Source organism: Equus caballus, chromosome 10, assembly GCF_041296265.1.
Source record: "Equus caballus isolate H_3958 breed thoroughbred chromosome 10, TB-T2T, whole genome shotgun sequence".
Lineage (NCBI taxonomy): Eukaryota > Metazoa > Chordata > Mammalia > Perissodactyla > Equidae > Equus > Equus caballus.
The window spans coordinates 76,249,650-76,262,965 of record NC_091693.1 but is presented as its reverse complement, the minus strand read 5'-3'; the positions used below and the strand labels follow the sequence as shown (position 1 = coordinate 76,262,965).

Here is a 13,316-nt window from a genome sequence, read left to right as displayed (position 1 = left end):
TTGCCAATCTTCCCCTTTTTGCTTGAGGAAGATTGTTGCTGAGCTAACATCTGTATCAGTCTTCCTTTATTTCATATGAGATGCCACCACAGCATGGCTTGACAAGCAGTGCTAGGTCCACGCTTGGCATCCAAACTGGAGAACCCCCGTTCACCAAAGCAGAACGTGCGAGCTTAACCACTACTCCACCAGCCTGGCCCCAAAAGAACTCTTTCTAAAAAGACAATTTAAAGCTTAGAAAACAAATAATACTTGTTCATGTTTTATCTATTTGAGCAAAAGCAAAGGACTGAGTGAAAGTCCAGATTCTGTGGCTTAAATTTACTTTCCACTTCAGCACAGCGGCTGTATTTATCTTTTTTGGCAGAACAGCTAGAGAAGATATTAGTTTGTGGTCTGTGTGATGTCTACCAAACACTATTTTTTATTTATTTTTATCAAAGTAGTAAGTGTACCTAGTTAAAAAACCAAATAGAATGGGAAGGCTTTTAAGGAGGAAGAGTGCTCCTCTGCCCATCCTTCCCCACTCCCAGGTCTCGCTCCTTAGAGGCGGCCGCTTTCAACTCCTTGAATGGTTTCTTGAGATTCATCCCCGCATTTTTAAATAGCATGCGTATTCTACAATTGTGTCTTGATTTTTAAACTTTAAATTTCATCCTTCGTCTTTAGAGATTTAGAAGCTTAGGATTTAGATTTCCTCTGCCCACCCTCTCTCCCTGCTGTATAGTTTTATCACAATCTTGATTAAATCGCCACTGAAAGTTTACACTTTTATATCTATATAAATATTACTCATTTATGGGCCAATTTGTGTACTATGGCTATATTTCCTTTTTCCTACTTTATTTTTCCTGAAGTTAATAATTGCATGGTTTTTTCCATTTGCTTCATTTCCTATATATCTGCTAATGTATGCCTGGACTATCATAAAAAATACCCTGCTCCCTCTGCTGCTGCGTAACACTCATATAGTGCTCATTATGTCCCAGGTACTTGTGTTAGTTTCACATTTAAGTCACTTAATTTCAGAATAACCCTATGAAATAGGTACTCTTCTTATCTCCATTTTCACAATTGACTTACCTGAGCCGGAGAAGTTAAGCCCATTTGCTTAAGGTGACACTGCTAATAATTAATGAAGCTGGTGTTTGAACCCAGATAGCCTGGTTCCAGAGAATATAATTCCTGACCTATACATTATCCTGCTTTACAACATAAATGCCAAGGTAACTTGCAGTCATTCTTTCCAATTATGTTTTATGATCTCAAGGTTTTAACATCCTTGAGGGCAGGGACCATGTCCTATTCAAACTTGTGAAAACATAAATTCTCAGTAAGCTAAAAGACATCAGGTAATGTATTATCTTTTTTTCTTGTAGCAACTTTTTGTGTATCACAAGATTCTGGAAGTACTAGGAATTGGAGGGACCACTGAGAATGGGGATGGAAGTAGAGGGTTAGGTGGAAGTATGAGATGATAGGATTAGTTCAGGTTGTGAGGTTCAGGTATGCCCTCACACTCCCTCCACTCCTACCCACTCAGCCTGGGTGACCGTTCTTCCCTGCCTCGGTAGGACGTTGGAGTTCACCTTCTGGAAATCATCAATCAAAGACAAGTGCAGCTGAGAGAACGAGTACTGTACTGAAAAAGGTTAAATGTTACTCTCTGCCAATTCAAGAGATACATTATGATTCTATTTCCTTTCCTCTTCAAATTAATTGCTCTTAGCATTAATAAGGTATCACTTTTGCATTTGCTTAGCTTTTTCTATATACCTAGCAGTAATGTGTCTCAGGATTGTTCCCATAAAAATATAATAACTAATAATAATAATAATGTCAAATACTTACAACAGTGCTTACTGCATGCCAGATATTATTCTAAGCACTTTAAATATTTTTAGTCATTTAAACCTCAGAGCATTAAAGCTCTGAGCAGTGATCGCAATAACATTCTTTACTAGCACGGTATAATTTCCCGCCCACTAACAGAAATGCTCTTGCTCTCTTCCCTAACAGGGAGCTCTAGAGTCTCTTCAGTGTTAGCATAAATCTCTAGGTGACTTTCAGTCTTTGTTGGTTCATTTGCAATCACTTATTCATATCCTTTAATCTGTAGAGTAAATTGCAGATCAACACCCTACGTAAAATAGCAGTGGAAAGAGATGGAAGAAAAAGGAAATTGGTTAATATATAAATGTTTGCTTAACAGCAGAGTTGAAAACATGGTTAGCTGGTGTAGTCACTGTCTCTACAAGTGGTTATGAAGCTTTAGTTGATATTTATGGCTTATTTTCCCTACCACCCATTCTATTTTCCCTTGGTTCTCAACCAGCCTGAGCTGGTCAGGGTTCTTTATCTAGTGGGGCAACCCAAGCTTCATTCTGTGGTTCTTGAGCCCTTGTGGTATTGTCTGTATTGGGTTGCATTAGTCTTATTACTTTTGCTGCTGGACATGGCAGTGTCAGGAGGGGCTACAGAGTCATCCCCAGATACTAGACTTTACTTTCTTCTGTCTCCATTGCATAGCAACAGTTTTCTTTTTCTTGATGATTGTGGTCAATTCCTCCAGCCTACAGGCTTACCTTATTTTACTTATTGGCCCAGGGGTTTGAGGAGCCTCAAAAGGTTAGGTGAAAATTTGTTTTCAGTTCTGGTAGAAATAGAAAAGTATTCTCTTTTGGAATAAGATCTCAAAACACCATTCACCCCATGCCCCACCTCAAAGAATTGAGGGGTCAGAAAACCAAAGAAAGTTATTTCCGCTTCCATCCCTTAGTTCCTAGACCCATGTTATAAGAGAAATAGCACCATATATTGGTTGCTGGTTCTGAGTATCTTATAGGACAACCTCAGTATTGCAAGGTATTGTGTCCTACGTGATGTCATAGTGAGTTTTCAACAAGTCATTCTACCAATATCTAAGATTAGCTACTTCTGGAACATAAGGGTACATTATAAGACCAGTAAATATTGTGGATGTTTGCTCACTGCTTTACTTTTGTTGTTAAATTAGTTTTTTGGTCAAAGTGGTGTGTTATGGGTACTGTGACCTTCAGTAAGGCATCAGTAAGAAGACAATTGGTGAGATAGTATTTGGTAGAGAAGCATAGTGGTCATGGAGGTCAAATTTCGTATCTGGAGTAAGAAAGCATTTAATGTAATTAGTCTGCTATCAGGTAGCTGGTTGGTCTCCAAGTTTATATGCTATATCTTGAGTCCAGTGTTGGTCTCTACCTATGGCAATTTGGGCACTCAGTAGTAACTGTAGCCGGATCATCTGTGATGAGGGAATTCATGTTGTTTAAATCATGGATGTTCCCTACCAGTTTAGCTACCAGTCTGGTATTGTGCATTATATGTTTTCCACAGAACTCCACCATCAAGTGCAGCTAGCATTTGTAAGAAGCTTAAACTGTCCCTAAGGACACAGTGTATGCATGTGTGGCTCACACATTCACAACACACACCTATGGCTCATGGGAAGCTTTGTCTAGGTGATCAGGAAAGAAGGCAAAATTAAGTCTAGTTTATAGATGATACTGTGTGATGTGCTAGCACCTGCTAACGTTGGACTACTGTAGCTTTATAGCTTTTCAAAGAAGGAAAATCTTGAAGTGTCATGTCTACTTATTTGCTTTGTTTGGAAGGAGATATGATTCCAAATATTGATTTTTATAGACTTATGGAACATGGCGAATGGTTTGGCTGGATGATCAGGTGCTCAGAGTGAAAAAGATTGGAGGATTGGTTTAAGAATATTGGTGGCAAAGGTATATATATGGTCCCCTGAGAATATACACAGTTTGAAAGAATATTTTTGGTTCATGTGAATGCTCTTGAACGGAATCCTTCCTCCTCCAAAGGAGTTAAAATAATCCCTTTGGTTGATAGGTCAGCCTCTATCCTCAGCTACCCCGGTACCCACTCAAATGGGCATGTGGACAAAGTGTCCCTGATGGTGGAGGCTAGAGATTATGTTTATCACATAAAAATAATAAAACAAGAATATTTACTCAACAAAGAGAACATAGATTTACTCCAAAATCTTAGGGACCCTTTTGTGAATCTTGTATTGCACCTTACAGAACCTCCGTATAGTATCTGATCAGCCATTGAAACTTTGACCAACATTAAATCTGCTGGATTAAAGGCGCAAGTGATAGGACCTGATTGGAGCCTGACTGGAGCCTGCCAGAGTTTTAGATCTTAGTTTAGCCTCTGGGTCACACAAAGTTGATAGAGTATGGGTTACTTGATAAGTAGTTCAGAGCAGCACACCCAAATGTGATAGGTGTTGCTTCCAAAATTCAAAGAAACTAAAATCATGCGTTATGTTGGCTCTCTTGGTGGTGAATAGTATGTATAAGATTTAATAATACATCATGTGTATTACATGTGATATCCCAACATTCTAGGTCAATAGAACTCAGAAACTTCACTGAGATGGCAATGAACTGTCTCTGTTTTTATAGATCTCTCACTCTCTGGCATGCCTGTGTTTTACTAAAGCATCTAGAATACCAGCTTCTTCCTGCCCACGTAGGTCCAGTTAAAGTTTGTCATCAGTGGAGTATTTTTTCATAATGACCTGAGGGATGGTAGGACAATCAAGGCTGTCTTGGACTAAATTTTGGTAAAGTAATAAAGGTGTATTGCTGTCCATGTCAGGTGAAAGCAGGCTGCTTCTGGTATTCACATCAGCAGTATCTTACTGGTCAATAGAGGCTTTGTTAATTCACTCTTGTAAAGAGACTTTATCTTGATGATGTCTTTTGTTACATATAATAAGTAGATACGCTGAGGCTTAGGGAAACTTGACAACATTGGGCAGATTGAGCAATTCTTCAGACTCCTGATGTATGTGGGAAGTTTGTTCCCTGAGGCTCAGCATCTGTATGTAATATTTCAGAAGTTTTTGGTATCAATAATAAAAATGTGGCTGGCTTTCCACTGTTGTGACAAGACTGTTGGGAAAATCCTGAGGCTCTCCATCAATATCTTGTGCTAACTTTTTTTTTTCAAATGAAGTTTATAAATTGTGACCATTTTATTTAAGTAATATATTTTAGGGTTGTCTGTGTTGCTTCACAGAAGATTTAATTTGCTTATTGTAGCAAGAGAAGAGAAGATCTAATGATGGTAAGGTTTTGGTGAAAGTTTATGCTAGAGATTATGCTAATGTGTAGCATGAAATGTCTAATAGAGATAGAGACTTAGCTTTCAGTGCCCGAAATGAGGTGAGAAAGCTGTTATTGGATATCATCAATAAACCTCACTCAAATGAGGCAATAGATTTGACTGAATATCACCACAGTATACAAATGCTTTCAGAGTTACTGAAGGGAACTGGATCCCTCCCCCCTTTAAATAGTCATCTGTCATGCTATGAGCAAACAAACTTTTATGTCTTCACCACCTTCAAACCGCAACACCACATCCCTGGGGGTGCTGGACTGGGCTCCTGGGAACCAGAAGACTATAATAGTGTGGGTAACGTTTGCACACTGCTTAGCAGTGTATGAAATAAGGAATAAAGGAACAGCTAAGATCCTTGAGTACTATCTGTCTTTTTGTGTATAGATACTTCTCTTATTTTGATAAAAATAACCTAATAAGGCCTTACCTAAGAAAGTTTGTGCCTGGGGTTGGGGAGAGTCAATCTACTTCTGACCGTATCTTCAGAGAGAGACACACATACATACACACAAACACGTCTGAAATTTGCCGTTGATATCTTTATGTAAACTTAAATTATTTTTTAATACTTTATCTCTGCCCATAAAAAAACTGAAAATATATGATTAAAACTTTTATCTACTTTACCTATGAATTTAGATTCACCTTGGATAATTGTTGACTTTCTTTATAATACTTCTTGATATATTTAGCTTGCTTTATATGTGAAATAAGCAGCAGATTTTTTTCTTAACTTTGGGAAATTTGGTTTAGGGCCAACAAAAATTAAATTTCACAGTTTGTTACTTATAAACCTGATAATTTGTAAGTTTTGAGACATGTTCTTGGCATTTTTCTAGATTAGTGGATATAAAATAATCTGCATACTTCTGTTCACTTTGTAAACCTAGCCTTAATATCATGGTTAGGCGAAAAAATAAGTGTCTTACTCAAATGGCTCTCCTTCCATGTTTACTCTAGCTGCTGGCTTGTACAAATATGCTGGTATAATTAATGAACCCTTAAGATCTGTTTGCGAGATGATTACATAATTAAGTAGTAAATGGCACTAGTTGTTACCGAGTCTTACAAGAATGTTTATGCATAATCATGAAAGTATGTGTTCTTTTATTAGTATTCTAAATTTGTTCATTTGTCACATACAAATTTATACTTATGGATATAATGATGTACTTTTTACTGTTACTCACTCTAGCATAACACTTATGTTTTTTATGAAATATTAAAAGTGTAAATATTGCATAAAATATAAAAATACAGCTTAACAAACTATTGTAAAATAAATGTCCATATAATCCCAATCAGGTATGCAAAGAGAACTTGCCAGCACTATGCATTTGTTGGGTCATGACTCCCTCCCTTCAACCTAATGGTAACCACTATTCTGACTTTTATGGTATTTACTTCTTTACTTTGCTTTATACTTTTGCTACCCAGTTATATATTCCTAAACAATATATTTTGATCTTGTTGCTTTTTGAGCTTTATATTAATGGTGGCATAGACTGTATATTCTGTCGCATCTTACATTTTCTGGATAGCATTATTTTTCTAAGATTAATGTTGCTTGTATTCCAGTTAATTTATTTTCATCACTGTATAATATTCCATGGTATAAATACACTGTGTTTTGTTGATATATTGTGCTGCTGGTGGGCATTTGGGCTATTTCCAGTTTTTCAGTTTTGGCTGTTATAGACAACATGTAAGAATGGTAGCTTCATATCTCTTTGTATACATACATAAATAATTCTTTAGTGTGTTAAAAACAGCTATCTGAATATGCACAGGTTTGTTTCTGAGCTCCTATTCTGTTCGATTGGATTTTTGTTCATCCTTGTACAGATATCACATTGTTTTAATTACTATAGCTTTGCAGTAAGTTACAGTAACTGATAGAGTGATTCTTCCCACTTCCTTCCTTTTCAAAATATCTTGGCTACCTTTAATCCTTTCCTTTCCATATAAATTTTAGAATCAGCTTGTAATACAAACCAGCCCACTAGGATTTAAATTATTATTGGATTGAATGTATAGATCAATAGTGAGTGAATTGACATCTTTATACTACTGAGTTTTTCAATCTGTAAACATGGTATATATCTCCATTTCATTTAAGTGTTAATTATTCTGATTAAAATGTTGTTTTTTCCATAGAGGTTTTGTATATCCTTGGTGAATTTAATATTGGTAGCCTTACATTACATTCCCCAGTGTGTATCACAGTATGTGGCAGTGTCGTCTGGTAGTCAAGAGCATGGATTCTGGATACATATTGCCAGAGTGATCTTAGGCAAGATGCTCAACCTCTCTATGCCTCTCTTTCCTCATGTGTGAAATGGGGACAGTAACTGTACCTTCCTCACAGAGTTACTGTGAGACTAAATGTTACACTGCTCCCAAATTTAAAACACCATAAGCACCTGATAAATAGAGATAAATGTCTGAGATTGTACTGATATACAAATTATCTGTGCATTTCATTTTTTCTCTCTTTAAAAAAGGTTCTTTTAAGTAATCAATGGAGGCATTTTTTTAAGCTCTATAAAAATCTTAAATTTTGGTTAAATCATTGCATAATTTATGTTTAAATTGAATCATAACTGAATTGTAGAAGAATGCACATCTTTATAATATTTAATATTCTCATCCAGGTAGGTACTGTCTCTCGATTGAGATTTTTTACATTCTTCAGTGTTACAGTGTATCTTTCTTCCTATAGGTCCTGTGCATTTCTTATTGTTATCTTCTATGTTATATGTTTGCATTAATGCGATTTCTTTTTCCATGGTAGGGATTTAATTAGTTATTACTGGTATAGTATAAAGTCTTCTTTGTATTTTGTTACTGGTCACCCTACATAATTCTCATATTCATATATATGTATATCTTTTCTCTACCTAGTTTCTAGTTTTCTCCGTATTAACCAAATGGCGGCATCATACTTCTAGTTGCTAGGGTTTAAACCTTGGAGTTTGTGTTATTTTTCTCTTGGTGTGTAACAAATTGCTGCAAACTTCGTGGCTTAAAGTAACACACATTTATTATCTCACTTTCTGTCTAGGTACACCTTAGCTGCGTCCTCGGTTCACAGTCTCACAAGAGTACAATAAAGCATGACACGGTGTCAGCTAGGGGCTGTGGTCTCATTAAAGTTCATTTAGGGAAGGATCTGTTTCCAAACCCACACAGATTATTGGTGGAATGTTATTCCTTATGGTTTTAGGACTGAGGGTCTTGTTGTCTTGATGCCTAGAGACTAACGGCCCTTGTAGATTGTCAGCTGAGGCTGTCCTCACTCCGAGAGGCCATCTGTAGTTTCTTGCCGCGTGGTTTTCCCCCACATAACTGCTTGCTTCTTCCAAGCCAGCAGAGGAGAGAGACTCTAGTAAGAAAGGCACAGAGTCTTATATAGTATAATCATGTAATCATATACAGGCAATCACATACATCCTATGACATTTTACATACTCTGATTAGAGGCAAGTGACAGGTCCTGCCTACACTCAAGATAAGGGAATCACGCAGGGGCAGGAGTACTGGAAGGCTGGGGATCATGGCAGCTGCCCTAAGTCTGTCTAATACAGAGCCATTCTTTCAATCAACAGATCCTCTACTGACAATACCATGTTTTAAGCCACTACCTTATCTAAATTATTACTGTAGCTTTTTTAAAATTGTTATCTCTATTTCTGTCCCTGCCTATATTTCAGCCAGAGTGATCCCATTAAAAGACAAATCAGATAATCTGAATCCTATACTCATAAGGTTTTTCATATCATCAGGGTGAAACCCTATTTAGTGGTTTCTCATGTCGTCAAAGAAAAATCCAGTTATCACAGTGGCCTTACACAGTCCCCTGTGATCTGGACCCCTAACATTTACGTTGACCTTGTCTCCTAATACTTCTCTCTTGCTTATTCCACTTCGGCTATGTTGGCCCCCTTACTGTTCTTCAGCATGCTGTCACCTCGGTCCTTTGCTCAAGTTGTTTGCTCTGCCTGGAACACTTTTCCCCAAGAGAGCTCCGTGGCTTGCTTCATTTCTTTTAGGTGTTTAGTGAAGTGTCACCTTCCTGGTGAGGTCTTTCCTAACTACCTGATTTAAAATTGATAGAGTGATCCAGCCCCACTGCCCCCTTGTTAGAATTCCTTATTCATTTTCCTCCTTTTATTTTATCCATGCTGTATTTTTTTTTTGTTTTATAGCTTTTTATTTTGTTCGTTGTCTGCTCCCCTCCTGTTATTTTGCATTCCGTAGAGACTGGGATTTCTGTTCATATGTGTTCAGTGATGTATCCTTGGTACTTAAAACAGTGGTAGGCACTTAGTAGGTATTCAACCAGTATTTCTTAAAATTAATAAATTGACTTTTATGTCATGGGGGGTAGTTTGTAAATAAACAGTCTTATCATCTTCTAATAATGAACATTATTATCTCTTTTCAGATAGCAAGACTCTTATTTTTTTCTCATCTTTTTTGCAGTGACTTTAACTTCTGGAACAATGTTAAATAACGGACAGTTTGCCTTCTTCATGACCTTAATGAGAATGCTTTTCCTGTTTATGCTTTTAGCTCTTGCATTGAGATAAATTTGTTTTTTAAATCAAATTTTAAAAGTAACCTTTCTTTAATTTACTTAGAATTTTTTTGGAGGACAGGGAGTAGAGAGTGGATGTTGAATCTTAAGTCAAGTAGCTTTTAAGCATCTGTCAGATGATTATATGGTTCTTTTCTATTATATATTGATGTCATGAATTACATCAGGAGATGTTTTAGTAGTAAACTATCCTTTTCTTCCTGGAATGAACTGTACTTGGTCATAGTATGCTATTCTTTTAATTTACTGCTGCATCAAATTTGCTAGGCTTTACATTATTCCTAGTACTTGTAAGATCTTTAAAAGTCTTACGTCATTTGTTAAAGTTTCTATTTACTCATTCTCTAATGAGGAGAATTCAGTCCAGGCATGCATTTGCTCTGAGTTGCTTCGGTTCACCTTGGATCATCTCATTGTCCATCTAAATCCTATGGACCCCTTCTTCCAAATCATAAACTAGAGGACATTGAGGGTCATTTTCATTACCTAGTTACTGATTTAGTAGTCTCTGGCAAATTGAAAGGTCACTAGGTTCTCCTTTTGTAATTTAAAGCTTTGTTGTTTAGTTGGTCACAACGTCTTACTATTTTTCTAACAAAATGTGTAGAGTCGTTCTTCACATCTTTTTGCTCCACATATTCAGTCAATCAGGAAATTCTCTCTGCTTTTGACATAATTTTAAATTCACTCTATATTTTAGTTTATGTCAGGACTTTCTTTTGTTTATTCGTGTGTCATTAACACACTTTAAAAATTATTACAGCTTCGTACTGTATTTTAATATCTGCACGGCGTTAGCTCTCCTCCCAGTGTTGCTCCGTGGTTCTGCTGGTGTTGAATGTTGCCGTGGGTATGTCTGAGGACAGCCTGATTTCCTCCTCCTCCCTCCCCACTCTTTTAGTGACTTGATCTTTTTCCCTAGATGCCTCAGTGCTTCTGTCTTTTTCTTTAAGTCAAATAGCTTTACTAGGCCCTGGCTCAGCGTTGACTCTTTTGGTCCCGTTTCCCCTTGGACGTGTGGTATACTTTATGTACTTAGACTCATGGCTGCTTTTCTCTCAAATTTTCTTGATGAATATCTTTAAAGATGTACCCTGTTGGGTTATTTCTGTTATCTCTTCAAGAAATCGGTAATTCAGACTCTTTATTTTCATTATATTTTCTACTCTCATTCTGTCCCCTATACCATTTATTGTGCTTTTAGCAGCATTTGCTTTTTTTGTTTTACTGTTGCCAATTGTGCGTTAATTTCGATGACAATTTTATTCTTCTTTCTTTCGCTCTTCTAGTTCATGTTTTATCTTTTCTGGTTGTTTTGCTGTTTCTTCCTGTGCTCGTCCAACTCTGTTTTGTGCAAAGAGCTTAATGGGGACCATTGCTTTATTAAACATTTTTTTATTGACATATAATTGACATATAACATCGTGTAAGTTGTAGAATGTGTTGGTTTGATACATATGTATAACTTTTTTAATTCATGGAAAATTATTTGGTCATAGTTTTCAAGTGCTTAATGGTAACGCTGTGTGTGTGTGTGTTGGGGGTGTATTTGCCATCTGTTCCTCCTGTTATTTTCCTCCATCTTCCTGGAGCACCTTTGTATGCATTCCTGCATTCTTTTTGGAGGGACATAAGTTGCTTTTTTATCATCAGCTGTTTGTAGGAGGCTCATGTTGAAGAGAAGTTAGGGTCATGTGCCTGGTTAGTTGGAATCTTTCTACAGGCCCAAGTTGTGCGAGAGAGTGTTTTTGTCCCCTTTTTGTGCTGTCTCTGCTGACCTTACTATGGAGGTAGTTTTGTTTATTAATAATTGTCTCTCTAACCTGTAACCAATAATTAATAATTGATTTGTCTGTGACTCCTTGTTCCACCATGCGCCTTCTACTACAAGAGTTACAGGAGAATCAAGGGTCCTCCTGTTGCTGTCCTCTGTATTCCATTTCCACTGTTGCAAATAGGGGATTAAGTTTTTAATCTGAGTATAGTCATGTATCACTTGACAATGGGGATATGTTCTGAAAAATGCGTCATTAGGCAATTTTGCCATTGTGCAAACATCATAGAGTAGACTTACACAAACCTACATGGTATACTCTACTACCTATCTAGACTATATGTACTAATCTTATGTGACCACTGTCGTCATTGCCGGAAACATCATTATGCAGTGCATGACTGTATACTCCTCCTTTTTGAAAAATTTGTTGTTTTTACTTAGAAATTTATTCTTTTGAGAAATTTATTTTACTGTTTTTTCCATCATGGGCAGCCATGACATCCTTTCTCAATTTCTTTTCCCCGCTAGCAGTATTTGCCCTATTTTGACTGCCCTTCAACTCATTTTGTGGTTAAAAACTTTTATGATATGCTATTTGTCTCTCCTCTCAATCCTTGGTATTATTTCCAGGATGAGAAAGGGGAAATGCCAACTTAAACTTCTAATTTGCAGATGATAGTGTAAGTATTCTTTCATTTTGGTTCCATTGCACTTTATCTAGCAAATGTTTTCACTTTTATAAACTAAGTATAGACCATTTCTCTAAATTGATAATAGTAGTTTTACTTGTATATGCATTTGGTTATTTTAGCCAGATTCTAGGGAGGGAATTTGAGTTGCCATTTTTGACTCTTAAAGACATCCACCAAACATATTTTCTCTCTTTTTATGGATGCTATTGAATAGGTAGAATGTATATTGCACCACAATTCAGAAACTCTAAAAGATATACAGAGAGGAGCCTGTTCCCTTCCAGCATCTCAGATCCCCCCCCCCTCCCCCCGCCCCGTGAGCTAACAGTTCTAACCAGTTTCTTTTTTATCCTTGGAGAGAGATTCTGTGTAAAAACAAATATATATTTGTATATATATTCAAGTGTTTCTCCATTTTTATTCAGATGCTACCACTGTACACAACATTTTGTGCCTCTCCTTTTTCACTTAACATACCTTGGAGATAGTTCTTTATCAAAATATATATAACTACTCTGTTCAGATGTCTGCATAGTATACAACTATAAAAATGTACCTTAAACATTTAAACTTTTTGTTATTGATGGACATTAAAAAAATTTTCTTTTGTTATTATGACCATTCTGCAATAAGTGTCTTTGTATGTAAGCTATTATGCTCGTGTTTGACTATCTCTCTGAGATAAATCAGCAGACGTGTAATCAGAAGGTTGGTTTCTTCTTGGATCTCCTGTTTCGTCAATACCACCTTTCGGTGAAACCTTCCCTAACCACTCGATCTACTGAAGCCACCCAGTGTCCCCTTCACATTATCTTTTTTATATACTTTTATATCATAGTATTAGTAGACATATAAAAAGGTAGGATGAGCAGGAGTATAATGAACCTTCCATGTACCCATCACTCATCTTTAACAATTATCACTATTTTCCAATCTTGCTTCATCTCTCTCTCCCTCCCATACACATTTTTTTCTTAAGTACTTTAAAGCAAATTCCAGCTATAATGCCATTTTACCCATGAATAGTTCAGTGTGTATCTGTAACAGA

The 13,316-nt window shown here is 36.6% G+C and overlaps 1 protein-coding gene across 10 annotated transcripts in view; it reads left to right on the top strand.

Annotated features, from left to right (window-relative positions):
* TBC1D32 (TBC1 domain family member 32) overlaps positions 1 to 13,316 on the top strand; it is a 187,842-nt gene that overhangs the window by 107,049 nt on the left and 67,477 nt on the right. The gene's annotated exons all lie outside the window — the stretch shown is intronic.